Genomic DNA, 12755 nt, shown 5'->3' with positions numbered 1-12755 from the left:
GACTGATAGTTAGGAGATCTTTTTATCACCATGTTGGAACCTTCACTTTGTGTGTGGATTCTCATTTAAGACCAGATTCAGTATTTAAAGAACTAGATTTCTGCATTAACTGTAGTTCTGTCATTGAGTCGGTAGGTGTCAGTAGAGCTCCACACATTTAACTGCCCTCAGATCAGCTGTTAAATCCTCAGAGAGGCCAGAGAACAACCTCACATTTAACATTAACACGCAAATATACAACCAGACTCCGAGTCCTTCATCTAAAGATCTAAAGGAGACAGAATAAAGAGTTTCCTGTATAAAATATCAAATAGAATAATAAAGACCAGGCTTCATATTATTTATCTGGTTTTATTTGAACAGTTTCATCTGAATATTTATGTCCCTGATGTTTTAACAACGTGAGAGTTAGCGGTTAGCTTGTGTGCTAGCTGTGGTGTGACCACATTAAATAATGATTAATTAGAACGATAATAAAATGAATATTCGTCTTTTAAACCACCTGCATCTTCTCTGAATGAAACCACGAACGTTGTCAGTTCAGTTCAGTGAAGTTAAGACTCAATTTAACAGAGGTTGAACCCAAACAGACCCAGAAAGAACTAAACCTCAATCAGAAAAAAACAAATCAACAGATTTAAACGTCTTCTACAAACACAGCGAGTCCAGATGTTTGAGCTGGTTCCTTAATTTACACCATGAGCTGAGCCACTGAAACCTCCACGGATACATATTAATGTTATTTTTATAATGAATCCTCATTTAATGTCTTTAGGAGCCACTCAACCCTGAGGTCCAGCCTTTAAAGGTCACACCACAGCTAGCACACGAGCTAACCGCTAACTAAAACAAAGTCCAAGAATATTCAGATAAAACTGTTCAAATAAAAGGAGATAAATGAAAGGACAGAAGCACGTCGGCTGATCTTCACTATTCTATTTGATATTTAATAAAGGAAAGTCTTTATTCTGCCGTTAGATGTTTAGATGAAGGACTCTGGCGACTGGAGGAGACTCTGAATCATCTTTTATGAGATTATTGTAACACTGGACTCATACAGTCTAGTTGTGTATCTGTGTGTTGATGTTAGATATAATGTTGTTACATTCTGTTTTTCATTTATTTCAGATGTTTTTCAGTCTCTTTTCTGTCAAGGTCTCTGAAGCTTCAACGAGATTAAAATGTTTTTTTGCTTTAATACAAAGAAGTAAATAAGACTCAGCAGCAGAATTTATGACATTTGACTTATTTTAAATTACAGCAAATATTAATAAGATAAGATTTCTTCTTACTATTTGTTAATAATTAAAATCTTTAACTGTAAAGTGATATATATATATTTGCATATTTCACTTTCCGTGCTTAATGAGGCTGGAGGTGAAGTAGCCAGTCAGAGGAGAAGGATCATTTTGGGGGCGGGGCTTCCAGAGACTGATGGATGTCTCTGTGTCTCTGCTGCGCTGACAGGAAGCAGAAAATGATGATTTACTGGGTGAGCTTTTATTCACGCCTTGTCTCCGATGAATAAAGATCAAATTAGAGGTTTATGAGCGCCGCTGTCTATCCTGACATTTATATGAGCTCTGGGCTCGGCTCGGCCTGATTTATGTTTACAGCAGCGCAGGAGGGAGGAAGATATATAAATAAATGATATAAAAAAAAAACAAATGAAGTAGCCTGAAATCATATTCTAATGCTCTGTCAACAAGAGCAGAGTCACAGTGAGGGATGATGGGAGCAGGACGTGAAAACCATTTAAAACCAAACACGTATCACACAAACAAATCCTCCTCCGAGAATTATCAACATCTTATAAACTACAAACATGTGATAAGTTTTATAAGTGCTGCAGAACAACAAGAAACATCCCAGACACACTCTTAGGAAGTGAGTCTAATACTTTTAATGTAGAGAAATTAATTACATTTTCAGGTGGGAACATAACTCTACAGATTAGAAACATTTAACTCTACAGATTAGAAACATTTAACTCTACAGATTAGAAACATTTAACTCTACAGATTCGAAACATTTAACTACAGATTCGAAACATTTAGTTCTACAGATTAGAAACATTTAGTTCTACAGATTAGAAACATTTAATTCTACAGATTAGAAACATTTAACTCTACAGATTAGAAACATTTAGTTCTACAGATTAGAAACATTTAGTTCTACAGATTAGAAACATTTAGTTCTACAGATTAGAAACATTTAACTACAGATTAGCTCCGAGTGTCATGTTGTGCTGTATTAGCTTGACAGCATGACTGCTAATGCTAACACAATGCTAACTGAGAGACAGAATCTGAATTCTAGGGTTAAATTTTTCTTTATCTAAAAATAAAAGAACTGTTCTCTGTGTTTGAGCCAGAGCAGCAGCAGAGCGACATCGCCGCCGTTTGCCACTTGATGGCAACGAAGCGCCGCGACTGAACGGTGGGAAGAGGAAAGAGCTGCATCAAAGTGGTGAAACGGAGGAAGAGGAGGAGGAGGAAGAGGCTGGGAGAGCATCCATAATGTATGTGATCAGTCAAAGTGAAACAGTGGAGGAAGATGCATATTTACAGAGGTTATGATACTAATGATGACACAGATGCTGGAAACCAACAGTGAACAGAGAAGCTTCCTTCACGTCACTCAAACAGAAAAAGAAAATCTCCGTTTGACCCGTTCACTCTCCTCCTGGACTCATGTTGGTCCAGATTTATCATCATTTAACTCTTTTAATTGTAGAAAGGTGGATGTTATACACAGAATATTTTCATCCAGTTCAAATTACCACGTTGGAATTTAACTCTTATTAGTTTTAGATTTTCTCTGTAATTTCAAGACTTTTTAAATTATTTTTATGTGTTTTAATAAATATTTATCATCTTATTTTATACTTCTCATTAACATGTTTAGCTGCTTAAACTCATTTACCAAACTGTCCTGTAGCTTCTTTCTTATAATATATTCAGCTGAATGTGACTGAATGTCACATATTCATGTCTCAGTTTCTGTGGATTCGCTGCACATTCGTAGCTGGAAGTTTTTTACCATTTATTGGTCCATTTTTATTTAATCTGTTCCGACTCTGTATTTTTGCTACTAGTGCTTCTTTTCTAAGGTTTAAATCAATATTCAGATTCTTCACATTGGAAGTTGACCGTCCATCCACCCCGACCTCCTCCCGGGGCTCCGTCTTCAGCCGCTGGTTTTCTTGTTGCAGTGACTCGTCTGCACAGAAAACTGGTGAAAACCTGTTGATTCAGGATTAAAAGTTTATGAGTGAACCTGAGTCTCAGTGTTTCTAGATTCTATTATCGCAGGTTTTCCTACATTTTTCTCTCGTTCTGATGCTGCGTCGGTGATTTTATTACTTGAACTGATTTTAAATGAGTTCTGTTGTGTATTTTTCCAGCTCTGCATCTTGTTGATAGATTTCTGTGTTTTTTGTTGCGTTCAAGGACGTTTTATTGTGTCATTGTTCGTTCAAACATGTTCTGACTTCCAGCATTTCAGCTTTTAATGTGGCGTTGCATTCAAGGACGCATGAATTAGTTGTTGTTTGATTGACTTCATTATAACACGTGTCAGGTTCTTGACGTGTCCTTGAACACACCACCAAAGAGACTGAAAAGAAATGAAGTTGTGGATTATTGCCAGGAAATACATTTTAAATTATTAAAATATATTTGAATATTTTTTAAAACAGATAAAACTGCAGCTGCATCTAAACGTGACTTTAAAGATTAAAGAAAGTATTTTTCTAACAATGCATCTTATTGGAATTTTTAGTTGCATTCAAGGACTGTTTGTTCCATGTTTAAAGTTTCTGACGTGTCCTTGAATGCACCATGGAGGTGAAACTATACTGTTAGTTTAGTTGAATCTGCTTCTTGCAGTTCGTTACTTTTACCCGTTTTAACTGTTTCGTTTTATGTTTATCCACATTTTTATCCAACTGTTTCATATTGTTGTTGGGTATTAGTTTCATTTTTTTTATATATTATATTACACACACACACACACACACACACACACACAATCAAAAAATTGTGTTTCTGTAAATAATAAGATAATAATCCAACACAACAGTTTATAAGTTCTTCTTTAAGCCGTCGTTATATCAAACTATTTAAGATTAAAAAATAAATAGAAATGATGGTTTGTGTAACGTCGGCTGGACACAAATACTTCAGTTAATCCTCTTAGTTAGGAGCTAAAACTTTAAAATAATGGCTTCAGTCTGTGACGTGTCCAGTTTATTTCAGCATCTCTCCACCGCTGAGTATTTACGTATCTGAACTGTTTGTGCAGGACTTTCAGCAGGAATCTGACCCTTTTGTGGAGTCGTCCTCTGATGTTTGGCTCCATCTGGATGAAATAAATGTGGGAGCTCTTTGAATACTTCAACCCTCCCAGTGACGGAGGAGACACTGTTCTCTTAATGCTTATTAGACCGGACACTGCTCATAATTCTCCATGTTTAATTCATGCTCCTCTCCCTCTGACACATTCGGCTTCATTTCAGCTCCAACAAAGAGCAGCTGCTAATGGTCTGTTCAGAGAGGAGGAGGAGGATTAAAATAAAACACACCGCTGGACGGGACGGGACGGGACCGTCGGCAGAAATACATTAACTATGTATAAAGCTTGACATTTCAGAGGGTGGGGGTCCGTATCTAAGACTAAAACAGGCTGGGTTAATTAGCCCGGTGCTACTTTCGGTTATTTTCTACCAGAGTCCGTTCACAGAGAGAAAGCCCAATTAAAAGTGAGAAGTCCTGCAGCTCTGGTCTGGGTTGTTTCTGCTCGCGCTGTCACCGATGTTTACGAGGCCTCACACGGCTTCTCTGTTTTATTAATAAAAGACGTTTAGTGGAGAAAAGAATACGCACGTACCACGTTTTACCTTTAAATTAAAGATAAATAATCTTGTCACACTCCACTCAGGTATCGGGACAGTTTATTTTTTCTTTTTTGCATTTAGTTGAACATAATGACATTCAGCTGGTGACAATAACACGTCCAGAATCACTTCATTAATCCCAAGGATAAATTAGCTCCTACTCACAGTGTTCAGAACAAAGAGCGACGCAGGCAATAAGAATATGTAGAATAAATAGGCAATTAGAATAAGAATACGCACATCAATGTAAAATATATATATATAAATATGTACAAAAAATGTATGAGTGAACATGTGTTGTGAGTCGTTGCTCTATAATAACATTGAATGTGGGGTTTTGCACATGATGAGTCCAGAGTCCAATAAATGTATGAAGAAATATCTACAAGTATATGAAGAGGAAGTCAAATTCCAGCCTTTTAAGAAAAAAAAGGACCAAACAACCGAACGCTGTTCATGAACATGTTGGAGCTCATTCATGGTCTTGGAAGTTTCTAGAATCTCTAAGTGGTTTTGTTGGAAAACAGTTAAAAAACAAGACATTATTGTTTAGTAAAAATGTGTTGGTTGAATCCTATAATGACTTTTATCAATGAAACCAGAAGGAAATGACGGCGTTTCCTCAAACACAGCTGGAGTCCAGAGCTCTGATTGGTTCATAGAGATGCTGCTGCTCCATAAACCACCAGATTAAGGTTAAGGTTAACCGGGTTAAGATTTAAATATGAAATATCTAACAAGTAGCGCACTGATAAAAAGGCTCAATAATGTTCAGCCTGTGAGACAAACCAACGTCCTCATCTACAGTTTGTTTGTGGAGTAAAGTTCATCTGGAGGAAATAGAGTAACTGACCAATACGTAAGAATTCACTCCTGGTTGTATTTTATGATCTGACAAGTAAAATCAAAGACTGTGAAATCAACATGGTGAAGTAATGAAAAGCCATAATGCTAACGGTGCTGATGCTAACGGTGCTGATGCTAATGGTTTTAGTTTTTTAGTTTTTTTTACTTCATTCATTGATTAAAATTAAACAATTCAACATAAACACAAACGTTCCCAAATCGAATGAAAGGAGCAGAAAGAAGAATAATGTTATATAATCTGCCTCTTTACCCCAAGAATCAATTAACAAAGAACTTAAATTAAAAAACAACGACACAATAAGCAACAAAAAACACTGACGGTCACGTTTCCATTTTAGCTCCTAAGATACAATAAATCACGAAAACAAAACCAAATAAATGAAATGTCCTGAAATGTTTTCAGACCTTTCATCACTACACAATGAGTGGAACAGTCAAACTAACACGGTTTGAACATATGTAAATATGTAATTGTTCTTTTAAATGTAAGTTTTGATTCGTTTCTTTGTTCACATTGTTCCATAAACTGATTCCATTCACAGAAACATAAAGTCCTGAATCTTGTTTTCCATTTAAGTTGCTGTTGTCTGGTGGGAACCAGACTGATCTGGATGCTTCACTGGTGCCAGTGACTTTTTAATTAGCTTAGCCTCCTTAGCTCAGTGTCAGTTTTTCTCCTCCACGGATGGAAGTGAACCTTCGGAAAGTCTAAGAACAAACACCAGGTAGTCTCTCTCCAAACCACTTCTTCCTCTCGTACCGGTTCCACTTCGCTCTGTTTCCATGTGTTTTGGTTCTAAAGTATCAGTAGGATTCACACCAGGCTCCAGATCCATTTAACCCTGAGACGTAGTCGATTACGTCACTTCAACATGGACATGATGCTTTCATCAGAGTCAGTGAAACAGAGGAAACTAAAGATGAATCCACCAACAACTACTGATCAAGATGAAACATCTTCAACCCTCATGTTCTGTTCTATCGACTGAAATCTTTGTCACTGTGTTGACTCATTATCTGTAGATTAAGTGTCATAGAAGTGAAATAGGAGATGATGATGATGTTTCTACGGCTGATACAAACCAAAGAAATGAACTGAAACATCTAAAACTAAAACGACACAGACGGAATATTTTCGACCAAACGCGGGGAACTAACTCTAATAATAATCTATATCATCTAAAACTGAAGAGTTTTCATTGTTGTGTTGCGTTGAAGGACACTGACATTTGCAGCTTCCTGATCTGGAACAGTTACTTGTTCTTTCTCTTCTTGGTTTGATTTCTTCTGACAAGGCTTCATGTCAGCTCCTGATGTGTCCTTGAACACACCACCAAAGTGACTGACAACAGAAATAAAGTTGCCCGTGGTGGATTATTGATTTTCTGTCAGCAACTACATGTGTCTTTTTTTTATTTTTATACAGTAGAAATAAGTCAAAGTAAGTCAGAAAATGAGAGCAGTGCAGCCTGATGGTTGATACAGAATAAACTCTAAATATGTGACTTTTAAAGTCTGATCTCCTCGTTCTAAGATACATGAATGTTGTGAATAGACTCTTCTTCTTTATTGGCTCATTGTTTGTTAATTATTTATCCTCCGAGTCTGATTTTCTGCCAAAGTTTCTTGTGTGTCCTTGAATGCACCATGAAGGTAACGAACAAAGAAATAAACAGGTCTGATTCATCTGTTTAATTATAAAATGAAATGTTTGGTCTGAGATGTTTATTAGTTCAAGATATAACATATTTATTTTAGCATCTATCCACCACTTTCACCACAGCCTGAGCCTGAGCCGAAGGAAACGGGACGACACAAAAAACATCTGTCATTTCAGTTTTTCATTCTGCAGCCGATCACGGGACAAAAGTGGACAACGTGCAAAACCTCATTAAATTCCATTTATTTATGCTCAGTGACTGTTCTAGTTTGATATGAGCTGCAGGTTTAACAAATCCTGGCAACGGTAACGAGCTACGACGTCGTTAATTAACGAATACTCATTTGAGGACGTTGGAATTTCAATGTTTGCGATTCTGTCTTTGCTCAGCCATGTTCACGTATTAAAATAAACAGTTCAGGGAAATTTTCCCTGAGTCCACGTATGAGGACATTTTTTATTTTTCAAAAATGACTTCCTGTCCAAAGACGATGCTTAATCATCATCTTTCTCTCCACAAAGTTTTTGAGGTGAGGGAAAATTCAAAATAGTGATTTCAGCGATAAAGCTGATGAAGGGTTTTATGAAAGCAACATGTCGACTCTTTGCTGCTGACTTCTAAAAAATGAACAATGGTAACAAGGAATCGGTCTGTGAACGGCTCCTCGAGATCCGAGTCCCTTCAAAGATCCATAAATTCCATCTCTACCCCCATTATCTCTTAAGCTCCTAATAAAATACCTTCTTTATCTGTCATAAATGTTTCTATTTTCACTGCTGCCCCTTTAGGATCACAGTGTCAGATGAAGTCATTTATCAGGCCTTTATCTTATCATTTAAGTCTAAACATCACGTTGCGTCTGCATCTCCACTCCAGTTTTATCTTTTCTTTTTAATATTTTTCCCATTCTGAATTCATTGTGGTTTCTACTCAAAGCTGAAGCTCCACTGAAGCTCTAGTTCTGTTCTAATGTGTTGAACACGTTTCCACGCAGCGTTTGGCTGCTGCAGGAGAACCGGTTCTAACGGTGGAACCTGGGTGGAACATGAACCAACAGCACCGTGGTTCTTTAATGCACTAGTCTGTATCGGTGATGTTGATGTGTGACAGAGCTGCACCAGAAACAAATGTTTCCCAGAGAACGCACACACTCACCTCAGTCTCTGTCAATAAGCGACACTTTCCCAGTTTCTCTTTTAACATTAAATCATAAAATTCAAATGAACACCAGCCTCAAAGCAGCGGCTCCTTTCACTCGAGTTTTTGCCGACGTCTCGCTGCGAGTCTCTGGGTTTAAAGTTTAAACACAGACAGCTTCGGTTCACTTTCTGAATATCTTAACTTCACAGGAGACAGATGAAGGTGAGAGGCTGCTGCCACCCAGATTAAACAGAAAGCATTAAAACCGAGTTAACACCGACGCGCCGCTCAGGTGTGATGGTTTTAATCCGAGGGCCGGATTTCCAGATAGCTCTGCCTTTCACTTCGCTGCACAGCTTTTAAACATCCACACACACGTGCAGTCGGCACAAAGAAAGTTTTAATTAGGCCAAAACTTCAAATGTTTGTCTCCACAAAGGAAACAGGTCGAGAGTTGAGATCAAACTTTGCACCAAAAACAATAAGATAAAAGACGACGTTGCTCCGCGCTGCGTTCTGATAAATGAGCCTCAGAAGAAGAAGACGCTGCTTCCACTGAGCATGTGCGACAATGCGACTTTACAGCGAATAATTACCTGGACGGTGGTTTCCACAAATAAAAGAGCATTTGTACGTCAGCTCAGTTCACGCTAACGTTTCCTCTCTGAACTGGATGTTTGTGGTGGAGCAGCTCATTAGGTTGAAGCTGTTGTTCTCAAACCGTCCTCAGGTTATTTCCAAAAGAACCAAAACGTCGTCTAATGACTTCCTGCTGCTGGGAAGCCAATAAAAAGCTTTTATATCACAAGCGCTGTTAGCAACCGTTTCATCTCTTCATGTTTTAGCGAACAACTTCCTCTGTTAGCGTCTTTACTTTTTGTGAACAATGTCTGTTTTGCTTCACAATTTGACAAAAGATGAAAATGTCTCATTCAGTTTCCATAAAATTAATCAACAGTTTCATCTGTGGGCAATAGTTTATCCACATATTCTTTAAAATGCTGGAAGCTAATGATTCACAGTTGTAGTCCACATTATATCAGAAAATAATTCTCACAAACAATAACTACATTAATTGTATATTCAAGTTCTTATTCTGAAAGTCTAATTTTTATTATATTTATGTACAGTTTTCTATTTTATTTTTAAAATTTTTTTTTTAGTAGCACTCTGAAGTTTTGAACTTGGAGCTTGGAGTGATTTTTCTTGGAGTTTATTTATTTTAATATAATGTTGTCAGGTAGGAAGGAGGTGTTGAGGTGAGGACCCAACTGATTGAACAGGCAGGGAGTTCAAACTAAAAGTATTTAATAATTAAGAAAAAGTCTTGCGCAAAGCAGGAAAATACAAAATACAAAAAGAATCATCAACATGGCATCGATTCTAGGAACGTGGCATGAAAAAACCAAGGAACATGGAAAAAACATTAACGACACGACCAGGAACAAAGGGAAGGCAGAGCTTTATATACACAAGACACAGGTGAGACGCATGAGGACAATCAACACAGGTGAAACCAATGAACAATCAAGGGACAAGGAGGCACAAGACAGGAAACCCAGAACTTAAGAAAATAAAACAGGAAACACAAAACATGATTCACAAAATAAAAGACAGACAAACCATGACAAATGTATTAAATATCAAATGTATTAGGTATCATCCATCCATAGAATATGAATATTTTAATATACAGGTTATGTTATTAATGTGTGGTGAGTTTTATCATTTCTCAGTCTGAGAAATGTCGTGTGTGATGAGTGAACTTCAAATTTAAACACTTAGATACTTTATTTATATAATTAATATATATATATATATTTAATTCATTAATATAAAGGACAAACAATTTGAGGCCCAATACGGACCCCTGGGGGACACCACAAGCAGTGTCCAAATAACCAGACCAGTGATTAGCCCACTTTACAAACTGCTGCCGTCCTTTCAGATAACTCTTGACCTGGTCTAATTCCACGTTTCTATTTTACTGAACAGTAAGTTGATCTGTTAACTGACTTTCAGAAAATCTTTTCCAGTATTTTTGAGAGTTGCGTCAGTATTGAGACAGGTCCGTAGTTTGTAAAGTTGCGTTTGCTCCCAGTTTTGTATAGTGGAATGACCTTAGCAATGTCACGTATAGAACCAAGGAAGGGAGGACAACAAATACAAGATGCTACGAGGAGCAGGAGCAGACAGCAAAATGACTTTAACAAAAGATTAGATCAGATCAGATTCAACTTTCATGTCATTCCACGTGTGCAGGTACAAAGCAACAAAATGCAGTTTAGAGCTAATAGCAGTCGTCTCTCTGCTTCCTAGGCTTCCATCTAAAAGCAATTAACCTGAGCTCCTCGCCCTGCTAGCTAATAATACCTCTTCCTAGCATCCTAGCCAGTATTAGTCCATTTAGCTTCTTAGCCAATATTAGCCCTTCCCAGCTTCCTGGCGCTGTAGCAAATAATATCTCTGCCTGGTTTCCTAGCTTCCAAGCTATCAGTAGCTCTTCCTAGACCCCTAGGTTTCCAGCTAATAGCAGCTCTTTTCTGACCTCCTAGCATTCCAGCTAATAGCAGCTCTCCCTAGCTTCCTAACCAATATTAGCCCCTTTCAAAAAGAAATAAAGTTTGTTGTGAATATAATCCAACAGGTTGTCGTGCATTATAACAGAAAGTGTTGGTCTTCTTGAACCTCCCTTTAAAACAAACGTATGTATATTTCTGAGAACTTCCCAGATGATTCGTCCATTCTTTGTTTTTTTGTGTCTTGTTGTTGTTTCCCTGTGGATCTTTTCCCACATGGATGTCCTCTCTCAGGGACAGGGTCTAAAATAGGAGGAATAAAGCAGCGGTCGCTTCGCCCCAGTCTCCATCCAGGCCTCGCTCCTCTCACTCATGAATAATAAAAATCGGAGCTGAATTATTAATGCAGATTTTTGCACACAATCTGCAGGGGCCATTATCCAGATCTGTGATGGATCTCATTTAACCCTGACAGATTAGACGGATCCACACTTCTGCCTGGGACCTGCCGAGGCGATTACAGAGAGATAATCTGGTGTCGTCTTGATTAGCGCCGAGACGAAAGGTTACGATGAAATTTTCCATATGAATGAGTCTGAGGTTTGTTTTTCTCGGACGCCAGGAAGTGAGAAATGTCAGCTCCCCGGACGGACCGATCATCTGGGAGGATGGAGGAGGATGGAGGGGGATGGAGGGGTGGGGGTCCCGACGCTAGGCTCCGCCCCCCTCCATCTGTGAAAGGTCGGGGTTCAGACGGTGCAGCCGAATGAGCGCTCAGATATCCACTTATCTTTTGAAAGCCCACAAACGAGGTAATCCTCTTATTTGACACCTGGACCAGACGCTCATTACTCGCAGCACTTTCTGCAACCGGCCGCTCGGAGATTTCACGTCAAGTCGAGTTTCCTTCTGTTTCATTTATACAAAATATGAAGCGGAGCAAAGAGGGAGGCTCTCGGAGAGACACCGCCACTAAAATAAACCCCTATAATAAGGAAAAGGAAAGCTTAATTTAAGTCTGTTTTCTTACATTAACCTCATACTGGTTAAGATGTTCTGTTATCAGGTCAATCCTTAGACCTGATGTTGATGTAGTCGAATACTTTCAGGTCCAATAATCATTTCATTAATCCTCAGGGTAAAAAGTGACAAAGATTTGCTTTTCCCAGCTTCTCATAGGAGCGAGTTCACTGCTATTCTGCGTCATTCTCGGCCTTTTTGAATCAAACGACCACAAACAAATGACACAAGACACAGGAAACGGCAGCAGAGAACCATGAATCAACCACGGACACACAAAACCAGCACGAAGACACTGCAAAGACACACGAGAGATGGACAAAAAAAAGACACAAAAGAACCTCTTTGAAATGTAGAATGACCATAAAAAGAACCAGTCTGTGATACAGAATGGAAATAAAAGACACATAAATGACTGATATGTTATTAATTTAGACAATATCAACCCTCCTTAGATTCCTAGCCCCCAGCTATTAATATATCTGTCTGGTTTCCTAGCTTTCCAGCTAACAGTAGCTCCTAGCTTCCTAGTTTTCCTGATCTCCAACTAATAGCAGCTCTTTTGTTAACCACTGTGCGATGTAGAAATAACCCCAGAGAAACACAACATGTATGCAAATGGCTGCAAAAAGACACAGAACGACGACAAAA

This window comes from Mugil cephalus, chromosome 5 (assembly GCF_022458985.1).
Source record: "Mugil cephalus isolate CIBA_MC_2020 chromosome 5, CIBA_Mcephalus_1.1, whole genome shotgun sequence".
NCBI classification, from domain to species: Eukaryota; Metazoa; Chordata; class Actinopteri; order Mugiliformes; family Mugilidae; genus Mugil; species Mugil cephalus.
The sequence above is the reverse complement of the archived record's forward strand: the minus strand, read 5'-3'. Positions refer to the sequence as shown.